This window comes from Symphalangus syndactylus, chromosome Y (genome assembly GCF_028878055.3).
Source record: "Symphalangus syndactylus isolate Jambi chromosome Y, NHGRI_mSymSyn1-v2.1_pri, whole genome shotgun sequence".
NCBI classification, from domain to species: domain Eukaryota; kingdom Metazoa; phylum Chordata; class Mammalia; order Primates; family Hylobatidae; genus Symphalangus; species Symphalangus syndactylus.
In genome coordinates, this window is record NC_072448.2 from 8,090,918 (window position 1) to 8,116,066 (window position 25,149).

General features: G+C 47.1%; 1 long non-coding RNA gene across 3 annotated transcripts in view; it reads left to right on the forward strand.

Annotated features, from left to right (window-relative positions):
- LOC134736040 (uncharacterized) overlaps positions 1-25,149 on the forward strand; it is a 78,905-nt gene that overhangs the window by 39,103 nt on the left and 14,653 nt on the right. For all 3 annotated transcript variants that reach the window (XR_010119815.1, XR_010119816.1, XR_010119814.1), the window contains one exon: positions 10,619-10,706. This is a non-coding gene — a long non-coding RNA (uncharacterized lncRNA). The remainder of the gene's footprint in view (positions 1-10,618; positions 10,707-25,149) is intronic.

Consider the following 25,149-nt stretch of genomic DNA (forward strand, 5'->3'; position numbering starts at 1 on the left):
CCAGAACTTATCCCAGCACTTGGGGTGGTTGAGGCGGGCAGATCACGAGGTCAGGAGATCGAGACCCTCCTGACCAACATGGTGAAACCCTGTCTCTACTAAAATAAAAAAAAATACAAAAATTAGTCGGGCGTGGTGGCACATGCCTGTAGTCCCGGCTACTTGAGGCTGAGGCAGGAGAATCGCTTGAACCTGGGAGGTGGAGTTGCAGTGAGCTGAGATTGCGCCACTGCACTCCAGCCTGGTGACAGAGCAAGACTCCATCTCAAAAAAAAAAAAAAAAAAAAAAAAAGTTTATATACTTAACCATGTGGAGTTTGCCTTGTACTTTGAACTCTTCCAAGAGCCGGGTGCCCCAAAGATCTTTAACTGAATCACAGAGTCATCTATCAGAAGTTCTCTGCATCTTACATGAATTTCAAGCTCACTTCATTTATTTTCTATAATTCCCTTCTTTGGGGATTTGTGTGTAGTGTCCAAGTCAGCCATTTTCTTCTTAGCAAAAGCTGTGATTGCTTTGTAAGATGTTGTAATTCAGGAATATTTATCATCTATTTATATAGATCTTCATAATTATCTTCATTTATATCTACCTATCCATTATCTATCTAATCTATCATCTATCCATCATCTGTGTATCTCTGTCTACCTATTTATCTACCTATCTAATCTATCATCTATCCATCATCTGTGTATCTCTACCTATTTGTCTACCTATCACGTATCATTGTCTATTCATATGTCATCTATCATTTACCTCTTCTATCTACCTACCTACCCATCATCTATCCATCTATCATCTGTGTATCTCTATGTATTTATGTATCTATCTACCTATCACCTATCATTATCTATTAATATATTATCTATCATTTACCTCATCTATCCATCCACCCACCCATCTATTTATAGATCTATCTATCTACCATCACTTATCATCTATCCATATTCATCTATCATCTGTTCATGTATTCTTTCTACTTATCTTGTCATTTACCTATCATCTATCTTATGTACCTATCATTCTATCATCTGTCTATTGATCAGTTATGTAGCAATCTATCATCTCTATCATCTCTTTCCATCATCTGTCTGTGTCTACCCTATTTATCTACCTACCTACCTACCTATGTCTCTATCTACCTATCTATGTCTCTATCTACATATCTAGGTCTCTATCTATTCTCTATCAATTTCTCTCCCTTTTCTCCTCCCTTTCTTTTTGCTCCACCCTCTGCACTGGGCTTCAAAGGAATCCAGTTGGAATGTGAATTTCAGGGATAGCATGAAATGATGCCTGGGATCTCAGCACCGATATCCTACATCTGACCTCAAAGCTTCTAGAAAGAGTGTTACTCAACCATGTGCTCCCTAACAGATGGGTGTCAATAAAAGAGGAAAAGCCAAGTTTTGTAAGGTTTCAAGGCATCAGGCTGTTCTCAACCACTGCTCCGTTCACCTCCTAGAACAGAATCGGGCTCAAAGAAGGTGCGTGATGACTATATGCGGAAGCAATAAATGCTCAACCACCAATAAATGCTCAGCATCTCCTTGACTTTTCTTCAAGATGCCCCAGACGTGGGAGTGCTTCCTTCCTGGGGAAGTCGCTTGTGTCATCAAATCTAAAATCTCCTCTTGCATCTCCTGTTCTCTGGGATATAATTACATCGTTTGCCAGAGATTTTCTTCAAGCGTGGCGGCCAGTGTTGTTACCTTGTGAGTTGACTTTCTCCCCTCAGTCCTGGTTCAGTGCTAGAGGTAAGGTAGCGGCCGTGTCAGAATTCTGAACACGTTTGGTTCAGAATAAAATCAGTACTCACCATGATCCTTATGAGTCTGACCGATGTTTGTGTCTGCACTTTGGCCTCTTGGCTCTTTAAGTGAAAGTTGTAAATTTTCTGTTGTAAACAGCAGAGAAATGTCAAATCCTTGACCCAGGGAGAAAGAGAATAAATCAAGCCTCTAATGTGTTTCATATTCAGAGAAGCATTCAAAGGTTGATGAGAAATAAATGTTTATTTAAAAGATGATTTTTCTTTTTCTTTTTTTTTTTTTTTTTTTTTTTTTTTTTGAGATGGAGTCTCACTGACGCCCAGGCTGGAGTGCAGTGGCACAATCTCAGCTCACTGCAACCTCCACCTCCTGGGTTCACGCCATTCTCCTGCCTCAGCCTCCTGAGTAGCTGGGTTTACAGGCATCCGCCACCACACCTGGCTAATTTTTCGTATTTTTAGTAGAGGCAGGGTTTCACCGTATTAGCCAGGATGGTCTCAATCTCTTGACCTCACGATGTGCCCCCCTCAGCCTCCCAAAGTGCTGGGATTACAGGCGTGAGCCACGGTGCCCAGCCAAAAGATGATTTTTCTTTAACTGTTCTCTGTCGAGTTGTTAAATCAATTTGTATATTGTTTCTGTATTTCTCCTTAAATAATTTTCAAAAAAAGCAGAACTTGGAAAGATCATGAAGAATGTCAATGGTGCGTATTTTGAACCTCTAGCATTCATCAATTCTGAGACCTTTTCTACACTGATTGATTGATTGATTGATTGATAGATAGGAGATCAAACTGTACAAATGGTCATTATTCGTCCTTAAAATATATCTTAGCCGGGTGCGGTGGCTCACTCCTGTAATCCCAGCACTTTGGGGGACTGAGGCAGGTGGATCACAAGGTCAGGAGATCGAGACCATCTTGGCTAACACAGTGAAACCCCGTCTCTACTAAAAATACAAAAAATTAGCCAGGTGTGGTGGCAGATGCCTGTAATCTCAGCTACTTGGGAGGATGAGGCAAGAGAATGACTTGAACCTGGAAGGCAGAGCTTGCAGTGAGCCAAGATGGTGCCACTGCACTCCAGCCTGGGTAACACAAGACTGTCTCAAAAAAATATATAGAGAGATATAGATATAGATATATATCTTGTATTCCTACTGATGTGGCCATGAGCAGGTTGAATAGTTACTGCATGGTTTTCCTTTTAATGTGGGATTTTCTGTTCGTGGCCATAAGCTGAACATCTTGTCCAGGTTGTGGTTAAGCCTAAGGAACATATAACTCAAGAGCAGGCATTTTCCTTAGCTGAGGGTGGCAGTTGCAGGCTGAGTCTGAAGGCCCGAGACCCAGGAGAGCTGAGGGTGTCAGCTCCAGTCTGAGTCTGAAGACTTGAGACCCAGGAGAGCTGGGGGTGTGAGTTCCTGTGTGAGTCTGAAGGTCTGAGACCCAGGAGAGCCAGTGGTGTGAGTTCCAGTCTGAATCTGAAGGCCTGAGACCCAGGAGAGATGAGGGTGTGACTTCTAGTGTGAGTCCGAAGACCTGAGACCCAGGAGAGCCAGTGGTGTGAGCTCCTGTCTGAGTCTGAAGGCCCGAGACCCAGGAGAGCTGAGGGTGTCAGCTCCAGTCTGAGTCTGAAGACTTGAGGCCCAAGAGGGCTGAGGGGGTGTGAGTTCCAGTCTGAGTCTGAAGGCCTGATCTTTCAGCTCAATGGGAGAGCTTTTTCAGTGCTTTTAAAATCCATTTGTCCATATTGAGATTATTGTTCTCAGCTGTAATTTCAATGTCGTCAGACTTCTGAGTTTATCAAGCCTGGTATATTTGCATGTGATTGTGTGAATTTGTGTTTATTTCTGGGCCAAGGTAGAAAGAATAATGAAATCATTAATTCTTATTGAAAGATGAATCAAGTCTGTTCCCTAATTATTTCCTGCTTCACTCTGGTGGCCTTGGGTTTCAGAGATGAGAGTGGAGCAAGAGGAGGTATCTCAGAAGCTATCAGGAGACTGCATTCCAGCTGGGCGTCTCCTAAGTTGGGCAGGGGATTTTTAAAACACCAGTATCTTCCTCCCCTCTGCCTGCTTGGACTTTGGTCTACAATCAGAGAATGGTCCTTCTCACGGCCATGCAGGGTACCAGGAGGGGTCCAGGAGGAGGTGGGGCTTGGCCATCCTGATGCCATTCTTGCCTCAGTAGCCTCTGAAGGACAAAGAACAAGCAAGTGGGCTGTTAGGTTGCATTGCTGAAAAATGTCACAGGCATCCCCTCTACAGCACATCATCGGACCTCAAAAGCAGCCTCCTTGGTGGGGCATCTTGGTCCCAAAAGTTAGGAGAGACTAGAGTTGCTTTCATTCCTGTTCACCTGGAATCATGCATTGCAAGTGTTCATTCCCTTGTGGAGTCCTTCTTTCCCTCCCTCCATCCCTCCCTCCGTCCCTCCCTCCGTCCCTCCCTCCCTCCGTCCCTCCCTCCCTCCGTCCCTCCCTCCCTCCGTCCCTCCCTCCGTCCCTCCCTCCCTCCGTCCCTCCCTCCCTCCGTCCCTCCCTCCGTCCCTCCCTTCCCTTCCTTCCTTCCTTCTTTCCCTCCCTCCCTCCTTCATTCTTTCCTTCCTCTTGTCTTGATCTGTCGCCCAGGCTGGACTGCAGTGGTGCAATCTCAGCTCACTGCAACCTCAGCCTCCTAGGTACAAGCGATTCTCCTGCCTCAGACTCCTGAGTGGCTGGGATTACAGGTGTCCGCCACCACAGCCAGCTATTTTTTTTTTTTTTTTGTATTTTTAGTAGAGATGCAGTTTCACCATGTTGGTCAGGCTGGTCTCAAACTCCTGACCTCAGGTGATCCACCTGCCTTGGCCTCCCAAAGTGCTGGGATGACAGGCATGAGCCCCTGCACCCAGCCAGTGGCTGTCTTTCCTTGGCCAGGGTGTCTATGCAATTGAGCTTGGGTTAGGGGCAACTATGCATTTAATGCAGGTCGGTCCATTATATGGTTTACTCTTTAGGGCTTTCCTTTGCAAAGAGTGTACAGTAATGGATGCCGTGTGGGTGGCTGGAACGTGGCAGACATTCTCTGGAATAATGCTGGCAAAATGCTCTTTCCTCCTAAGAGAAAAAGACACCCATAAGTCCAGGAGGATGCCTAAGAAAACAGTCATCAATCGGGAAAGAAAAACATAGCCGTCTCCATTGCATGCCACGGTTGAGCCAGCACTATATTTCTCTCTTTAGTTGTGTGTGTCTATGTGTGTGTCTATGCCTGGTGTATGTAGTATAAGATCCAGACTGAAGGCCTGAGACCCAGGAGAGCCGAGGGTGTGAGTTCCAGTGTGAATCTGAAGGCCTGAGACCCAGGAGAGCCGAGGGTGTGAGTTCCAGTCTGAGTCTGAAGACCTGAGACCAAGGAGAGCTGAGTGTGATGATTTCTGGTCTGAGTTTAAAGGCCTGCGTCTGGGACTCACACTGTCTGCTTTGCGTGAGAATGTACAAGGATTGTCAACGCTGCTGAGGTCGTTAAACATTTCATACTCTCTCTCTCTCTTTTTTAATCATACTGCAGCCATTCTTTTTTCCCTAAGGGATTTGTTTCTAACCCACTGAGAAGCAGTAAAGTGTCATCAACCACAGATTGTGCCTATTGCAAAGTGAAGTCTTATGTTGCTTTAGCCTGCAAAAAGCATGAGGATTCTGAAGTAAAATATCAACAGTGCATTCATTATAATGATTCTGTGGTTCAATTGAAGCTTATATGTCAGAGAACCCATGCTTATTTTTATTTACTTTGTTTTTTGAAAGTCAAAATTTACGTTTATTTAAAAGTTTTTCATTTTTTAAGTTTTTATTTGAGGTACAAGGGACCATGTGAAACTTTATCATGGGGGTTTGTTGTACAGATATTTCATCACCCAGGTATTAGCCACCAGTACCCAATAGTTATCTCTTCTGCTCATCTCCCTTCTCCCACCCTCCACCTTCAAGTAGACCCTACTTTCATTCTCTGTGTGAAGAAGTTCTCATCATTTACCTCCCACTTATAAGTGAGAACATGTGGTATTTGGTTTTCTGCTCTTAACATTAGTTTGCTTAGGATAATGGCCTCCAGCTCCAACCATGTTCCTGCAAAGGACATGATCTCATCCTTTTTTATGGCTGCATAGTATTCCATGGTGTCTATGTGCTATGTTTTCTTTTTTTTAATGTTTTTTATTTTTTTTTATGATTATACGTTAAGTTCTAGGGTACATGTGCACAACATGCAGGTTTGTTACATATGTATGATGTGCCATGTTGGTGTGCTGCACCCATTAACTCGTCATTTACATTAAGTATATCTCCTAATGCTATCCCTCCCCCCTCCTCCCACCCCACGACAGGCCCTGGTGTGTGATGTTCCCCATCCTGTGTCCAAGTGTTCTCATTGTTCAAGTCCTACCTATGAGTGAGAACATGCAGTGTTTGGTTTTTTTGTCCTTGTGATAGTTTGCTGAGAATGATGGTTTCCAGCTTCATCCGTGTTCCTGCAAAGGACATGATCTCATCCTTTTTTATGGCTGCATAGTATTCCAAGGTGTATATGTGCCACATTTTCTTTATCCATTCTCTCATTGATGGGCATTTAGGTGTATTCCATGTCTTTGCTATTGTGAATAGTGCTGCAGTGAACCTATGCATGCACGTGCCTTTTTTTTTTTTTTTTTTTTTTTTTTTAACACAGAGTCTCACTCTGTCACCAGGCTGGAGTGCAGTGGCATGATCTCAGCTCACTGTAACCTCTGCCTCCCAGGTTCAAGCAATTCTTCTGCCTCTGCCTCCTGAGTAGCTGGGATTACAGGCGCCCAACACCATGCCTGGCTAATTTTTGTATTTTTAGTAGAAACAGGGTTTTACCATGTTGTCTAGATGGTCTTGATCTCCTGACCTCGTGATCTGCCTGGCTCGGCCTTCCAAAAGTGTGCCTGGCCTCACACGTGTCTTTATAATAGAGCAATTTATATTCCTCTGGTTATAGACCCAGTCATGGGATGGCTGGGTCAAATGGTCGTTCTCTCTTCAAAATGCTTAAGTTTAAAAAATTTGACTCTCACCATTCATTGCGATGAAACATGCAAACGTGTCCTTAAAATAAATAATAAATAGGCCGGGCGCGGTGGCTCACGCCTGTATTCCCAGCAGTTTGGGAGGCCGAGGTGGGTGGATCATGAGGTCAGGAGATCGAAACCAGCCTGGTTAACACGGTGAAACCCTGTCTGCACTAAAAATACAAAAACTAGCCAGGCGTGGTAGCATGAGCCTGTAATCCTAGCTACATGGGGGGCTGAGGCAGGAGAATCGCTTGAATCCGGGAGGCGGAGGTTGCGGTGGGCTGAGACTGCGCCCCTGCACTCCAGCCTGGGGAGAGAGCAAGACTGCATCTCAAAAAGTAATGATAATAAAAATAAAATAAGTAAATAAGTAAAACCTGCCTCCAGACAATGGAATAATTTCGAGGACTAACGTGAAATGAGCTATCAAGCCATGAATAAGCATGCAGGAACTGTGAGTGCATATTGCTCAGTGAAAGAAGTCAATCTGAAAGGCCACCTACTGTAGCATTCCAACTCCATGACATTCTGGAAAATGCAGAACGATGGGGACAGTCAAAAGATCCCTGGTTTCCAGGGACTGCGAGTTTTTTATTGACTTCTCTGCAATCGGGCTATAGAGTTCTAACATTTGTAGAGATAGTTTCTTCAGTAAATTGGTTATATGGCAGCCAGATGTTAGCTACTGGTTGACTTGGGCAATCATTAATCAATAACCTTCATCTATTTTATTTATGTATATATGCACACATATACAAACCCATATAGTGGATGGAGTATGTGGTAGATTTGTTAGATGGTGTCTCCCTGTCCATCTCTCTCTCTCCCTGTATGTCTATGTGTGTGTGTATAGACAGATGATAGGTAGATAGATAGAGAGATGATAGATATGGGTGGGTAGATGATAGGTAGATAATAGATGGATGAATAGATAGATACATACATGGATGTATAGATGGATGATAGATACATACATAGATGAATGGATAGATGATAGATGGATAGATGATGATAGGTAGGTAGATAGATATGCGTAGGTAGATGATATGTAGATAATAGATGGATGACTAGATACATACATAGATGGACTTATAGATGAATAATAGATAGATGAGTAGACGATAGATGGATAGATAATGATAGGTAGGTAGATATATAGATAGATAAATAGATATGGGTGGATAGATGATAGGTAGCTAATAGATGGATGAATAGATACATACATACATAGATGGACTTATAGATGGGTGATAGATACATACATAGATGAATAGATAGATGATAGATGGATACATAGATGATGATAGGTAGGTAGGTAGATAGATATGGGTGGGTAGATGATAGGTAGATAATAGATGGATGAATAGATACATAGATAGATGGACTTATAGGATGATAGATACATACATAGATGAATAGATAGATGATAGATGGATACATAGATGATGATAGATGATAGATATTGGTCGGTAGATGATAGGTAGATAATAGATGAATGAATAGATAGATACATACATAGATAGATGGACTTATAGATGGATAATAGATACATACATAGATGAATAGATAAATAGATAGATGATGATAGGTAGATAGATGATAGATATGGGTGGGTAGATGATAGGTAGATAATAGATGGATGAATAGATAAATACATAGATGTACTTATAGATGGATGATAGATACATACATAGATGAATAGATAGATGATAGATGGATACATAGATGATGATGATAGGTAGATACATACATAGACAGCTATAGATAGATGATAGATGACATGTCTATCTATGTTTCTATGTATCTATGTACTCATCCATCCATCCATCCGTCCATCCATCCATCTGCACACATACGTAGTCATGCACGACATAATAACATTTCAGTCCATGATGGACCACATATACAATGATAGTCCCGTAACATTACAATATTATAGTTTTCCTGTACCCTGTTCTATGTCTAGGTATGTTTAGATACATAATTACTTAGTGTTACAATTGCCTACAGTATTCAATACAGTCGCATGCTGCCCAGGTTTGTAACCTAGGAGCAATAGGCCATATTGTGTAGCCTAGGTGTAGAGTAGGCTGTACTATCTAGGCTCGTGTAAGTGCACTCTCTGATGTGCATACAAGAATGAAATCATGTCATCATGCATTTTGTAGAATCTATCCATGTTTTAAGTGACCCATGACATGTCTGTAATAACTGTATATGGTAGATGAGGTATCTATCTATCTGTCATCATCATCTATCCCATCCATCTATTCATCCATCTTTCCATCCATCCATCGATCCATCCATTCATGTATCCATCCATCCATCCATTTATTCATCTAACCACCTTGTCTGTCTATGCAATCTCATCCATCTATCTACCCATCTATCTACCTACCTTGACTATCCATCCAACCATCCATTTATCCATCTTCTCACCCTGCTATCTATCAATGTATCTATGTATCTATCATCTATCTATCTATCATCTATCATCTATCTATCATCTATCTATCTATCATCTATCATCTATCTATCATCTATCTATCTATCTATCTATCTATCTATCTATCTATCTATCATCTATCTATCTAATCTATCCATCTGTCCACCCATCCAATCAACCATCCATCCGTCTGTCCATCCATCAATTTATCCACTCACTCTATCTCTCCATCTCTATCTGTTCCATCTCATCAATCTATCTATCCATTCATCTACCCACCCTACCTGCCTATGTATCTATCTATATATCTATGTATCTCTGTATGTATGTAAGTATGTGTGTGCCTATCTGTCCGTCCATCCATCCATCCATCCATCCACTTACCCTGCCTGCCTCTCTCTTTCTCTCTCTGGTAGATAAAAGTTACAATTAATTAATGATTTTCAAAGTAACCAGTAGCTGAAATCTGGCTGCTATATGACTGGCTCACTGAAGAAAGTGTCTCTAAGTCAGAATATTAGAACTCTATTGCTCCAGAGCATTTAATGAAAGAAGATATATTTATGAAGTGAATTTATTTTTCACCAGAGGTGATTTTTTGAGGACTTTTAAATGGAAGAGGGTTTGAATATATTGCAGAGATCAATACATTCTTGAATGCCTTTCCATAAATTAGACGAGAATAAAGTTACTGATTGTGGGGTGCAGAACAGTGCTCCCCCATACCCTCTCAAAACAGTCTGCATCTTCATCCCTGGAACCTGCAAGTACATGACGTGGAAAAGACGAATGAAGGTGGCAGGTGGAATTAAGATTTCTAATTAGGCAATCTTAAAATAGATTATCCTGATTCTCTGGGTAATGTCATCACAGGCATCATTATCAGTGGAAGAGGAGGCAGGGAAGACAGAACATGAGGGACTGCAGAGTGAGAAAGAGCAGACGGGTCGTGGCTGGCTTTGCTGATGGAGGAAGGGGCCATAAGCCACTGGATACAGGTGGCTTCTAGAGATGGAGTTGGCAAGGTTCTCCCCTAGGGTCTTCAGGGCAGCATAGCCCTGCTGACACCTCAATTTCAGTCCACTGCACTTTTGATCTCCCAAACTATCAGATACTACGTTTGAGTGTGTGTGTGTTTGTTTGTTTAAGACAGAGTCTCATTATGATTCCCAGGCTGGAGTGCAGTGGCGAGATCTCGGCTCTTTGCAACCTCTGCCTCCCGGGTTCAAGCGATTCTCCTGCCCCAGCTTCTCGAGTTGCTAGGACTACAGGCACCCACCGCCACGTCTGGCTAATTTTTGTATTTTTTTTTTTTTAACAGTGACGGGATTTCACCATGTTGGCTGGTGTTGAACTCCTGACCTCAAGTGATCCACCCACCTCGGCCTCCTAAAGTGCTGGGATTACAGGTATGAAACACTGTGCCTGGCTGTAAAATGTTTCTTATTGGACCTAAAAGGGTGCCTGGCTCTTAGTTGATATCTGCTGGTTCTGGAAAGGAAGGAAGGAGAAAAAATAAAAAAAGGCAGGGGAAAGAGGATTCTCTATAGAATGTGGATTTTTCCTGCAAGGGGCGGCTTTGCAGGGCCATTTCAAGATATGGCAGAGATACGTGTGCATGTGTCTTTATAGCAGCATGATTTATAATCCTTTGGGTATATACCCAGTAATGGGATGGCTGGGTCAAATGGTATTTCTAGTTCTAGATCCCTGAGGAATCGCCACACTGGCTTCCACAATGGTTGAACTAGTTTACAGTCCCACCAACAGTGTAAAAGTGTTCCTATTTCTCCACATCCTCTCCAGCACCTGTTGTTTCCTGACTTTTTAATGATCGCCATTCTAACTGGTGTGAGATGGTATCTCATTGTGGTTTTGATTTGCATTTCTCTGATGGCCAGTGATGATGAGCATTTTTTCATGTGTCTTTTGGCTGCATAAATGTCTTGTTTTGAGAAGTGTCTGTTCATATCCTTCATATGTTTATTGTGGCACTATTCACAATAGTAAAGACTTGGAACCAACCCAAATGTCCAACAATGATAGACTGGATTAAGAAAATGTGGCACATAGACACCATGGAATACTATACAGCCATAAAAAAGGATGAGTTCATATCCTTTGTAGGGACATGGATGAAACTGGAAACCATCATTCTCAGCAAACTATTGCAAGGACGAAAAACCAAACACTGCATGTTCTCACTCATAGGTGAGAATTGAACAATGAGAACACATGGACACAGGAAGGGGAACATCACACACCGGGGCCTGTTGTGGGGTGGGAGGGGGGAGGGACAGCATTAGGAGATATACCTAATGTAAATGACCAGTTAATGGGTGCAGCGCAACAACATGGCACATGTATACAATATGTAACAAACCTGCATGTTGTGCACATGTACCCTAAAACTTGAAGTATATAAAAAAAATATGGCAGGGAAATGTGTTTTGGGGGTAAAATATTTTGATTTTCTTCCTTGTCATGCCAGAGTCAGATGGGAAAGTAAGTCATGATCTACAGGGTTAAATAAAACCCATCTGATGAGAATATATTATGGTTTGTATGGCATGACTCCCCCGCCAGACCCCTTAGATAGGAATTTAGGCAAGATAAAAAAAAAAAAAAATCAGAGCCTCGTCCTCACACACAAGGCTTCAGTGGGATGTGTTGGTGCCCCGGCCGCATGATGGACGCATAGCAAGTCCCAGCTGCTGTGAGTCCTGGCTGCTAGTGGCTCCCGGCTGTCCCCTCCTCATCAGAATTTCCCTGGGCTGGTGGATGCCGCTTCAGCAGAGAAGCCTGGATGGTGAACTGATTTCTCATTAGAGCAGACAGCCCGTGACTAATAGGACAGAGCCATAACTCAACCTTCTTCCCCAAACTGGGGCAGCCTGGGGAGGAGGGGCTGTTCTTTCTCCAGGTTTCCCCGGGAGATCAGGCAGGTGCACGTGGGATATCGCTTCTAGGGAAGTTGAGCTAAGACAGGTCATTTAGGGATCCTGGAGGCTCCGAAAGAGAGGGTGTCTTCCTTCCAGGCAGCTCAGTCTGAGGGATCAGACACTTCCATTGTCTTCCAAGCATATGAATATCACAGGCGTGTGGGAAATGCATGCATGGTTTTTTTTTTTTTTTTTTTTTTTTTTTTTTTTTTTTGAGATGGAGTCATGCTCTGTCACCCAGGCTGCAGTGCAGTGGCAAGACCTGGGCTCACTGCAACCTCTGCCTCCCAGGTTCAAACGATTCTCCCGCTTCAGCCTCCCAAGTAGCTGGGACTACAGGCGCCCACTACCACACCTGGCTAATTTTTTTGTATTTTTAGTACAGACAGGTTTTCACTGTAATGGCCAGGCTGGTCTCAAACTCCTGACCTCAGGTGATCCACCCACCTCGGCCTCCCAAAGTGCTGGGATTACAGGCGTGAGCCACCGCGCCTGGCCAACGCACACATACTCTTTGCAGAGTCTTCTTGAGGGTGTGGAAAATGATATTAGGCATATTATCTTCAAGCAAAGGGAACTCTTAAAAGCAGGCATGGGGGAAATCAAACATTGCAGGCCAGCTGAGGTGGCTCACGCCTGTAATACAAACAAGGAAATCCACGTTACATACAGAGGAACAAGAATACGAATTCCAGGCCAGGCACAGTGGCTCACGCCTGTAATCCCAGCACTTTGGGAGGCGGAGGTGGGCGGATCACCTGAGGTCCGGAGTTCGAGACCAGCCTAGCCAATATGGTGAAACCCTGTCTCTACTAAAAATACAAAAATTACCGGGCATGGTGGTGACACCTGTAGTCCCAGTTACTCGAGAGGCTGAGGTAGGGAATTGCTTGAACCTGGTAGGCACAGGTTGCAGTCAGCCGAGATGGCATCACTGTACTCCAGCCTGGGCAACAGAGTGAGGCTCTGTCTCAAAAAAAAAAAAAAAAATACAAATGCCAACAGTCTTCTTGTCGAGAAGTCATGCAAACCAGAATTCAGAGAGTGATCTGTTTTAAGTGCTGAAAGGTAAACCAACAATCCACAAACAAAATCTGTCTGTCTGGAATAATATACCAGTGAAAATGCCTTTTAAAGTGAAGCAGAAACAAAGGCTGACATCAGAGATGGAGAGAATTTAGACAGCCAGATGTGAACCCAGAAAATCTGAGACAGGGCTCAGTTAATTTTTATTTTATTTTAAAGACTGAGTCTTGCTCTGTTGCCCAGGCTGGAGTGCAGTGGTGCGATCTCGGCTCACTGCAACCTCCGCCTCCCGGTTTCAAGCGATTCTCCTGCCTCAGCCTCCTGAGTAGTTGGGATTACAGGGGCGCGCCACCACTCCCGGCTAATTTTTTTGTATTTTCAGTAGAGACGGGGTTTCACCATGTTAGCCAGGATGGTATCAATCTCCTGACCTCATGATCCACCCACCTTGGCCTCCCAAAGTGCTGGGAGTACAGGCGTGAGTCACCGTGCCTGGCCAAGCAACTCCTAATCTTAATAACGGAGAAAGAGGGAGGCTTATGGCTCCGTGCAACTCTCGAAAAAAATATGGAAACATCAGTCCCTCAAGTGACAGAAACAAAAGAATGACATCTGGCCGGGCGCAGTGGCTCACGCCTGTATTCCCCGCACTTGGGGAGGCTGAGTCAGACGGATCATGAGGTCAAGAGATCGAGACCAGCCTGGCCAACATGGTGAAACCCTGTCTCTACTAAAAATACAAAAATTTAGCTGGGCATGGCCAGGCGTGGTGGTTCACGCCTGTAATCCTAGTACTTTGGGAGGCTGAAGCAGATGGATCATGAGGTCAAGAGATCGAGACCAGCCTGGCCAACATGGTGAAACCGTCTCTACTAAAATTACAAAAATTAGCTGGGTGTGGTGGCATGCTCCTATAGTCCTAGCAACTTGGGAGGCTGAGGCAGGAGAATCGCTTCAACCTGGGAGGTGGAGGTTGCACTGAGCCGACATTGCGCCGTTGCACTCCAGCCTGGGTAACAGAGTGAGACTCCGTCTCAAAAAAAAAAAAAAAAAGAATATCTTCATAGACCGTATTCCAAAAGCTGTCTTGTTCCTACTTTGCAGGGGTAAGAACACAGACATTGCTTTCAACACACTATCCCTCCCTAAACTAATTTCTGCAGACAATGACATTTCCACACGTATTTTAGACTGATCTGCTTTCACTTTTGGGGGCTGTTTAAAGCACCCAGGACTGGGTGAACACCCCCAGAATTCAGAACTTTGCCAGCGTGGGGAAGGAGAGGGCTGGGAGAGTCAAATCTTGCTTCAGTGTTTCTATGGGGAGATCTTGCACATTCAAGAGAGGAGCAGGTACACTGGCTGTGCTGGCTGCAGCCCCAGGCTGTCTTCTCTGTCTCCAGGGTAGGCACTTTGGGGCAGAAGTGGTCAACAGCGCCGGAACCTACTGGTCAGCATCAGGCTTTAAAAGACCCCCTTGCAGCATTATTCACAATAGCAAAGACTTGGAACCAACCCAAATGCCCATCAATGAGACTGGATAAAGAAAATGTGGCACATAGACACTGTGGAATACTATGCAGCCATAAAAAAGGATGAGTTCATGTCCTTTGCAGGGACATGGATGAAGCTGGCAACCATCATTCTCAGCAAAGAAAGACAAGAACAGAAAAGCAAACACTGCATGTTCTCACTCATAGGTGGGAGCTGAACAATGAGAACACATGGACACAGGGAGGGGAACATCACACATCGGGGCCTGTCGGCGGGTGAAGGGCTAGGGAAGGAGAGCATTAGGAGAAATACCTAATGTAGATGACGGGTTGATGGGTGCAGCAAACCACCATGGCACGTGTATACCTATGTAACAAACCTGCATGTTCTGCACATGTACCCCAGAACTTAAAGTATAATAGTAATAATAATAAAAATAACCAACTCCCTGGAGGCCAGGCACAGTGGCTCACACCTGTCATCCCAGCACTTTGGGAGGCCCAGGTGGGCAGATTGAGGTCAGGAGTTCGAGACCAGCCTGGGCAACATAGTGGAACCCTGTCTCTACTAAAACAATAAAAAATTAGCCTGGTGCTGTGACGCATGCCTGTAGTCCCACCTACTTGGGAAGCTGAGGCAGGAGAATTGTTTGAATCTGGAAGACGGAGGTTGCAGTGAGCTGATATCACGCCATTGCACTCCAGCCTGGGCGACAAAGCAAGACTGTCTTGCAAACAAAACGGTCTGGAAGCATGTAGCCTGGTTTTTTAGAGCAGTCTTGGGGGCTGGCTGGGGTAGATATGTCTGTGCTTCCTTTCCGCTGGAGCCTGCTAACTTCCTGTTACTCTTTTGATATCAGGCCCCTAGCTTCTTTGGGGCATGGGAATATCCAGTTTCTTCTGCCCCCCTAGAGAACCAGCCCGATACAACCATAGTGGTTTAAATGGTATCTCCCAAAAGATAAGTCCATGCCCTTCTCCCTAAAACCTGGGAAGGTGGTCTTATTTAAAAAAAAAAAGTTGGCTGGGTGCGCTGACTCATGCCTGTAATCCCAGCACTTTGGGAGGCTGAGGCGGGTGGACTGCTTGAGGTCAGGATTTCAAGACCAGCCTGGCCTACATGGTGAAACCGTCTCTACTAAAAATACAAAAATTAGCTGGGCATGGTGGTACATGCCTGTTACCCCAGCTACTCGGGAGGCTGAGGCAAGAGAATCGCTTGAACACAGGAGGCAGAGGTTGCAGTGAGCCGAGATCAGGCCACTGCACTCCAGCCTGGTGACAGAGCCAGACTCCACCTCAAAAAAAAAAAAAAAAAAAAAGAAACAAAAGGGTCTTTGCTGTTACAATTAAGCTTCTCAACATGACATCATCCTGGATTATTTAGATGGGCCCTAAATGTCACAGCTAGAGTTTTGTTGTTGTTGTTGGTTTGTTTCTTGGTTTCTTTTTTTTTTTTTTTTTTAGACAGAATCTTGCTCTGTCCCCCAGGCTGGAGTGCAGTGGCTGGATCTCGGCTCACTGCAAGCTCTGCCTCCCGGGTTTACGCCATTCTCCTGCCTCAGCCTCCCGAGTAGCTGGGACTACAGGCGCCCACCACCACGCCTGGCTAATTTTTTGTATTTTTAGTAGAGACGGGGTTTCACCGTGTTAGCCAGGATGGTTTTGATCTCCTGACCTTGTGATCCACCTGCCTCGGACTCCCAAAGTGCTGGGATTACAGGCGTGAGCCACCGCGCCTGGCCTGTTTCTTTGTTTTTGAGATGGAGTCTCACTCTATCGCCCAGGCTGGAGTGCAGTGGTGTGATCTTGGCTCACTGCAACCTCTGCCTCCTGGGTCCAAGCGATTCTCCTGCCTCACCATCCTGAGTAGCTGGGATGACAGGCACCCCCACCATGCCCAGCGTAATTTTTGTATTTTTAGTAGAGACGGGGTTTCACCATGTTGGCCAGGCTGGTCTCGAACTCCTGACCTCAAGTGAACAACTAGGTTTTTTTTATAAACGACAGAAGACAGTGGCTATTCATCTGCCCCCTCTCTCCTGGATATTTCCGTGTCAGGTGCAGAGGTGGAGTCTTCTGAGTATGCACGTCGCTGCGTAGACAGAAAGTTGAGGTTGTACATGCTGCAGGTTCCAGATGACAATCACTAGTGCCGCCTCTTCTCTCAACTCTTATCGGCACACTAGACACAGCAGGTGCATTTTGGAGGTGGGATGAGGTCCGACAGTCACCTTTATTTTTTTTTTTATTCCTTAGTATTATTTTTTGAGACTGAGTCTCACGCTGTCACCCAGGCTGGAGTGCAGTGGCGCCATCTTGGCTCAGTGCAACCTCCACCTCCTGGGTTCAAGTGATTCTCCTGCCTCAGCCTCCCGAGTAGCTGGGATTATAGGCACCCGCCACCATGCCCGGCTAATTTTTGTATTTTTAGTAGGGATGGAGTTCACCATGTTGGTCTTGACCTCAATCAAGTGATCTGCCCACCTTGGCCTCCCAAAGTGCTGGGATTACAGGTGTGTGCCACAATGCCCGGCTAAGTTTTTGTATTTTTAGTAGAGATGGGGTTTCACCATGTTGGCCAGGCTGGTCTCCAACTCCTGACCTCATGATCTGCTCACCTCAGCCTCCCAAAGTGCTGGGATGACAGACGTGAGCCACCATGCCTGGCCCACAGTCACCTTTAGAATGTGAACAGTGGACACTATGATGAGGTCTCCTACCTCTGCCTGTGATGTGGACTGGCCCATCTCGATATGGACAAGGTGGGGAACCTTGACTCTGACCCCTGATTTTGGATGTTTCCTCGTGGATAATAAATATAAACCCAGGGTACAGTGTGTGAGACAAGCTGGATGCATCCTGTCTTTTTTTTCTTTATTTTTTTTTAAGATGGAGTCTCGCCCTGTCACCCAGGCTGGAGTGCAGTGGCGCAATCTCTGCTCACTGCAACCTCCATCTCCCGGGTTCAAGAGATTCTCCTGCCTCAGACTGCTGAGTAGCTGGGATTACAGGTGCCCGCCACCATGCCCGCCTAATTTTTGTACTTTTAGTAGAGACGGGGTTCCCCATGTTGGCGCTGGTCTCAAACACCTGACCTCAGGTAATCTGCCTGCCTCAGCCTCCCAAAGTGCTGGGATTACAGGCGTGAGCCACCGCGCCCGGCCAGATGCATCCGGTTTTTAAGCCCACCCAGCAGAGGTCTGTGCCTCACCCATCTACTAAGCTGCTGCTCTCTGCATTGAAGAAAGAAAGGAGAGAGCCAGGCGTGGTGGCTCACTCCTGTAATCCCAGCAGTTTGGGAGGCCAAGGCAGGCCGATCACCTGAGGTCACGAGTTTGAGACCAGTCTGGCCAACATGGTGAAACCCCATCTCTACTAAAATTAAAAAACTTTGCCGGGCGTGGTGGCGGGTGCCTGCAGTCCCAGCTACGTGGGAGGCTGAGGCGGGAGAATTACTTGAACCTGGGAGGTGGAGGTTGCAATGAGTCGAGATGGCGCCACTGCACTGCAGCCTGGGTGAGAGAGTGAGACTCTAACTCAAAAAAAAAAAGGAGGGGGGAGATTCTCTGTCATGCCCTTCGAGCCAAGAGAGGGCATTGAGCCTCCTGGGCTGAAGGAAGGAGGAGTCTGCCCACTCATGTGTAAGTCAAGTGACAGAGATGACATGGTTCTGAAGGACAGGTGAAGTAGATGGGTCTGGACTGTTAAACTGTCAGTGTTGATAGCAGAGAAACCAGAGAGGCTGAAATGCCAGCTCCTCTTCTATTCCATCGACTTGCTGAAATGCCTTCCTACGCTCACCTTTGCAACTCCACCGTTTCTTGTAAAAGTCTTCAGGCTGCGGCCCCGTGGGGGTCGCGTCTGTCTGGGAGCCTCCGAGAGGCAGATTTGAGACGGCTTTCGAAGGCTGCAGAAATGAAGTGTGCAGTAGCATATCGTCTTTGCCTGGTTTGCACATGATCCAGCAAACAACCCAGCAACCCGTTGCCTCCTCTAAGACAGCCTCAGGGGACAGCAAGGTGAGCGTGCTGCAGTTATGAGTCTCTGCTTGTGGCAAATGCGTCTTTTGTGAAAGCCAAACCTGGCCTTCTTTTTGCACCAAATGCTCAGAAAGTAGAATTGAAGAGAAGCGGGTGCTTCAAGATCTGAAGCACATTCTCCAGGATGGGTATTCGAAGTCGGGGACAGGGACCTTGCTGCAGCCAGACCATTTCTTGCGATGTTTTCTTCTCAGTCCTCGGCCTGGAGACTTAAATCTTGAGCTTCTCAGGCTGAAGATGAGCGGTGAATACGATGAGGCTTGGCGACTTCTCTGCAGGGTCTGCGTGTTATCACCACTCGGGAAGTTTGTGATCCTGATAACACTAGTTTTTCACGTCTTTTTTTCTTTTCCTTTCTTTTTTTTTTTTTTGAGATGGACTTTTGCTCTTGCTGCCCAGGCTGGAGTGCAATGGTGCGATCTCGGCTTACTGCAACCTCTGCCTCCTGGGTTCCAGCGATTCTCCTGCCTCAGCCTCCTGAGTAGCGGGATGACAGGCATGTGCCACCACGCCCAGCTAATTTTTGTATTTTTAGTAGAGACAGGGTTTCACCATGTTGGTCAGGCTGGTCTTCAACTCCTGACCTCAGGTGATCCACCTGCCTTGGTCTCCCAAACTGCTGGGAATATAGGGGTGAGCCACTGCCCGTGGCCTAATTCTTCACATCTGAATAAGGTCACACTTAAATTTCCCCGAGCTCTGTCTTTCCTGACTGAGTTAATGGTGGAGCGATTAAAACCGAGAGAGCACATCCGTTCTCAGGCAGCATTTGCTCACTTCTTCGGAGCTTCATGGAATGTTCTGCCTTCTCAGGGCGTGCTGTGGTTTTTCTCCTCTTTCTTCTCCTCCTTCTTCTTTCCCCCTCCCCCTTCTCCCCCTTCTCCCCCTTCTCTTCTCCCTCCACTTCTCCTCCTTCTCCCCCTGCTTCCCTTCCCTTCTCCTTCCTCCTCCTCTTCCTTCTTCCTCCTCCCTCCTCTTCCTCCTCCTCCTCCTTCTCCCTCCTCCTCCTTCTCCCTCCTCCTCCTTCTCCCTCCTCCTCCTTCTCCCTCCTCCTTCTCCCCCTCCTCTTCTTTCTCCTCCCCCTCTTCTTTCTCCTCCCCGTCCTCTTCTCCCTCCTCCCCGTCCTCTTCTCCCTCCTCCTTCCTCTCCCCCTCCTCTTCTCCCCCTCCTCTTCTCCCCCTCCTCTTCTCCCTCCACTTCTCCCCCTCCTCTTCTCCCTCCACTTCTCCCCCTCCTCTTCTCCCTCCACTTCCCCCTCCTCCCTCCACTTCCCCCTCCTCCTCTTCCTTCCCCCTCCTCCCTCCTCTTCTCCCTCCACTTCCCCCTCCTCCCTCCTCTTCTCCCTCCACTTCCCCCTCCTCCCTCCTCTTCTCCCTCCACTTCCTCCTCCTCCCCCCTTCCCCTTCCCCCTTCCCCTCCCCCTTCCCCCTCCCCCTCCCCCCTCCCCCTTCCCCTCTCCCCCTCCCCCTTCCCCCTCCCCCTCCCTCCCCCTTCCCCCTCCCCCTCCCTCCCCCTCCCTCCCCCTTCCCCCTCCCCCTTCCCCTTCCCCCTTCCCCCCTCCCCCTCCCTCCCCCTCCCTCCCCCTTCCCCCTCCCCCTCCCTCCCCCTTCCCCCCTCCCCCTCTCTCCCCCTTCCCCTTCCCCCTTCCCCCCTCCCCCTCCCTCCCCCTTCCCCCCCTTCCCCCTCCCCCCCTCCCCCCTCCCCCTCCCTCCCCCTTCCCCCCATCCCCCTCCCCCTCCCTCTCCCTTCCCCCTCCCCCTCCCCCTCCCTCCCCCTTCCCCCATCCCCCCTCCCCCCTCCCCCTCCCCCTTCCCTGTCCCCCTTCCCCCTCCCTCTTCCCCCTCCTCCTTCCCCCTTCCCCCTCCTCCTTCCCCCTTCCCCCTCCTCCATCCCCCTCCTCCGTCCCCCACCTCCCTTCCCCCACCTCCCTTCCCCCACCTCCCTTCCCCCTCCTCCCTTCCCCCTCCTCCTTCCCCCTCCTCCTTCCCCCTCCTCTCTTTCCTCCTCCTCCTTTTTCTCCTCCTTCTCCCTCCTCCTTCTTCCTCCTCCTTCTTCTCCCCCTCCTCTTCTCCTTCCACTTCCTCCTCCTTCTCCTCTGTCCTCTTTCTCCCTCCTCCTCTTTCTCCTCCTTCTCCCTCCTCTTTTTCAGAGAAGGTCTTGCTCTGTCACCCAGGCTGGAGTACAGTGGTACAATCATAGCTAACTGCAGCCTCAAACTCCTGGGCTCAAGCAATCCTCCCACCTCAGCCTCTCAAGTAGCTGGGACTGTAGGCATGAGCCACCATGCCCGGCTAAATTTTTAAAATTTTTGTACAGACAGTTTCCCTATGTTGCCCAGGCTGGTCTCAAACTCCTGGCCTCCAGTGATCCTCCCATCTCAACCTCCCAAAGTGCTGGGATTACAGGCATGAGCCACCATGCCTGGCCTATTACCTTGTTGTTTATCAAGTTACTTCTTTATAGCTGGGGCTAGCTAGATACCTGGAATTTTCCATGTAGAAACTCAAGATTTTCCTTTATTTTCACACGTGGGTTCTGCAGGCCCCTAAAAAGAAGGGTCTCTGCTCCATCTCCGAGCCATGGTTTATAGGAAGATTGAGGACAAAACTTGGTGACGAGGACCTGGGCTGAACCTCCAGGCTCTGTGTCTGGGTCTACAGTTTCTCCTACAGCAGAAGGTTGAAGCATCCCTCATAAACCTGACTCTGAAGTTGGGGCCCCCACGGAGCTGGGAAAAACAGGCACAAGAATTGGGGGTGGCACCGGCACTTAGAGCCAAGATAAGAGAGGTGGGAACTCTGAGCTTTGGCCATCATGCTTTGTTCTAAATTTCTTCCTGAGGCCAGGTGTGGTGGCTCACGCCTGTCATCCCAGCACTTTGGGAGGCCGAGGTGGGCGGATCACGAGGTCAGGAGATCGAGACCATCCTGGCTAACATGGTGAAACCCCATCTCCACTAAAAATACAAAAAAAATTAGCCAGGCGTGGTGGCAGGTGCCTGTAGTCCCAGCTACGTTGGAGGTTGAGGTAGGAGAATGGCGTGAACCAGGAAGGTGGAGGTTGCAGTGAGCCGAGGTCACGCCACTCCACTCCAGCCTGGGCAACAGAGCGAGACTCCGTCTCAAAAAATAAATAATTTAAAGCCTACATCACCCAAATTTTCCCAACTTGTCTCCCATCCAAATACTAATGAGACTTGACTCTGCTTAGTTTCTAAGACCTGATCAGACCAAGTGCATTAAGAGTGGTAGAAAAAGAAAAAAAAAGGCCAGGCATGGTGGCTCACGCCTGTAATCCCAGCACTTTGGGAGGCCGAGGCGGGCGGATCACGAGGTCGGGAGATCAAGACCATCCTGGCTAACATGGTGAAATCCTGTCTCTACTAAAAATACAAAAAAATTAGCCAGGCGTGGTGGCGGGCACCTGTAGTCCCAGCTACTCGGGAGGCTGAGGCAGGAGAATGGTGTGAACCCAGGAGGCGGAGCTTGCAGTGAGCTGAGATTGTGCCACTGCACTCCAGCCTGGGCAACAGAGCGAGACTCCATCTCAAAAAAAATAAAAATAAAAAAATAAATTTCTTCCTGAGGGTCCTGCAGAGAGTCACCCCACAAGCCAGTTAACATTTTAGTTCTGCTGACCCCAGATTTCTAAATAAGTCTTCCCTTCCTTAACCAATTACAAATCAGAAACATCTTTGAATCTACCTATGACCCATAAACCCTCACTTCAAGACATCTCACCATTTTAGATCTAAACGGATGTATAACTTGCATGTATTTGCAAACCAAAAGGCCTCTGAGACAGGTCTTAATCAATGTAGAGGTTTATTTTGCTGAGGTTAAGGACCGTGGTCCATGACACAGCCTTAGAAGGTTCTGAGAACATGGGTCCAGCGTGGTTGGGTTACAGCTTAGTTTTTTTTTCTTTTTGTTTTTTCTGTTTGTTTTTTTTTTTTTTTTTTGAGACAGAATCTTGCTCTGTCGCCCAGGCTGGAGTGCAGTGGTGCAATCTCAGCTCACTGCAACCTTCACCTTCCGGATTCACACCATTCTCCTGCCTCGGCCTCCCAAGTAGCTGGGACTACAGGTGCCCACCACCACACCTGGATAATTTTTGTATTTTTAGTAGAGATGGGGTTTCACCGTGTTAGCCAGGATGGTCTCGATCTCTTGACCTCATGATTCGCCCACCTCGGCCCCCCAAAGTGCTGGGATTACAGGCGTGAGCCACTGTGCCCAGCCTATAGCTTAGTTTTATACCTTTTAGGGAGACAGAAGTTACAGGAAAACACATAAATCAGCACATGGAAGGGACACATTGGTTTAGCCCCAAAAGAGGGGGTAGGCTTCCAGGTCATAGGTGAATTTAAAGACTTCTTTGGCCAGGAATGGTGGTTCACACCTGTAATGCCAGCACTTTGGGAGGCCAAGTCAGGCGGATCAATTAAGGCCAGGAGTTTGAGACCAGCCTGGACAACATAGCAAAACCCTGTCTCCACTAAAAATGCAAAAAAAAAATTAGCTGGATATGGTGGTACATGCTTGTAATCCCAGTTACTTGGGAGGCTGAGGCTTGAGAATCCCTTGAACCTGGGAGGTGAGGGTTGCAGTGAGCCAATATTGTACCACTGCACTCCAGCCTGGGTGACAGAGCTAGACTCCTTTTTTTTTTTTTTTTTGGAGACAGACTTCTTGACTGGCAATTGGTTGAAAGGGTCAAGCTCTCCCTGAAGAGTTTGAAATCAGTGGAGAGAAATGCTTGGGTTTAAATAAAGGGGGCTGCAGAAGCCAAGGTTTTTGTTATGTAGACAAAGCCTCCAGATAGCAGGCTACAGAGGGAATGGATGGTGAACACGTCCCATTGGGCGTTAACAGGTGTCAGAATCTCCAGAAAGGACCTCGTACATCTCTACACAAGAGATGGCTTCGCAGGGCCATTCTAAAATATGTCTAAGAAGTCTATTTTGGGGTCAAATACTTTGATTCCTCCAGGGCCTGCTATCTGTCATGTAACACTCTACCAGAGTCAAGTTGTAGTTTGCGATCTCATTGCACAAAAAGTCTGGTCCATCTTAAACTCTCTGTTTTAATGTTAATGCTGGTCACTGGTACCTAAGCTTCCAAGGGAGGCAGGTCCAACCCCCAGTTCCTGTCATGGCCTGAACTAGCTTCTCAGGTTGCTTTGAGAACCCCTTGGCCAACAGGGGATCCGTTCAATCTGTTGGAAATGTTAGAAGTGTATTTTTTTTTTTTTTCGAGATGGAGTCTCCCTTTATTGTCCAGGCTGGAGTGCAGTGGCATGATCTCGGCTCACTGCAACCTCCGTGTCCCGGGTTCAAGTGATTCTTTTGCCTCAGCCTCCTGAGTAGCTGGGATTACAGGCACGTGCCACCTTGCCTGGCTAATTTCTGTGTTTTTAGTAGAGACCGGGTTTCACCATATTGGCCAAGCTGGTCTCGAACTCCTGACCTTGTGATCCGCCCCCTGCAAAGTGATCGGCCTCCCAAAGTGCTGGGATTACAGGTGTGAGCCACCGTGGCCGGCCACTGGGGTTACAGGCACATGGCACCTCATCCAGCTAATTTTTGTGTTTTTAGTAGAGACGGGGTTTCACCATCTTGGCCAGGCTGGTCTCAAACTCCTGACCTCAGGTAATCCGCCCACCTCAGCCTCCCAAAGTGCTGGGATTACAGGCGTGAGCCCCTGTGCCTGGCTAGAATTGTATTTTTTAATTTGGGTTGTGTGAGTGTGTGTGTGAGACAGGATCCCTCTGTAGCCCAGGCTGAAATGCAGTGGCGTGATCTTGGCTCACTGCCGTTTCCACCTCCTGGGCCCAAGTGATTATCCTGCCTCAGCCTCCCAAGTAGCTGGGACCACAAGTGTACACCACCATGCCTAGGTAATTTTTATATTTTTTGTAGAGACAGGGGTCTCGCTATGTTGCCCAGGCTGGTCTCCGACTCCTGGGCTCAAGTCATTCACCCTCTGTGGCCTCTGAAACTGCTGGGATTATAGGCATGAGCCACTGCACCTGGCCTATTCTTTAAATTTTGTGTGTGTGTGTGTGTGAGTTGGAGTCTTGCTCTGTCACCCAGGCTGGAATAGTGCAGTGGCACGATCTTGGCTCACTGCAACCTCTGCCTCCTGGGTTCAAGTGATTCTCCTGCCTCAGCCTCCTGATTAGCTGGGATTACAGGCGTGTGCCACCATGCTCGGCTAATTTTTTTTTTTTTTTTTTTTTTTTTTGAGACGGAGTCTTTGCTCTTTCACCCAGGCTGGAGTGCAGTGGCGCAATCTCGGCTCACTGCAAGCTCCGCCTCCCGGGTTCACGCCATTCTCCTGCCTCAGC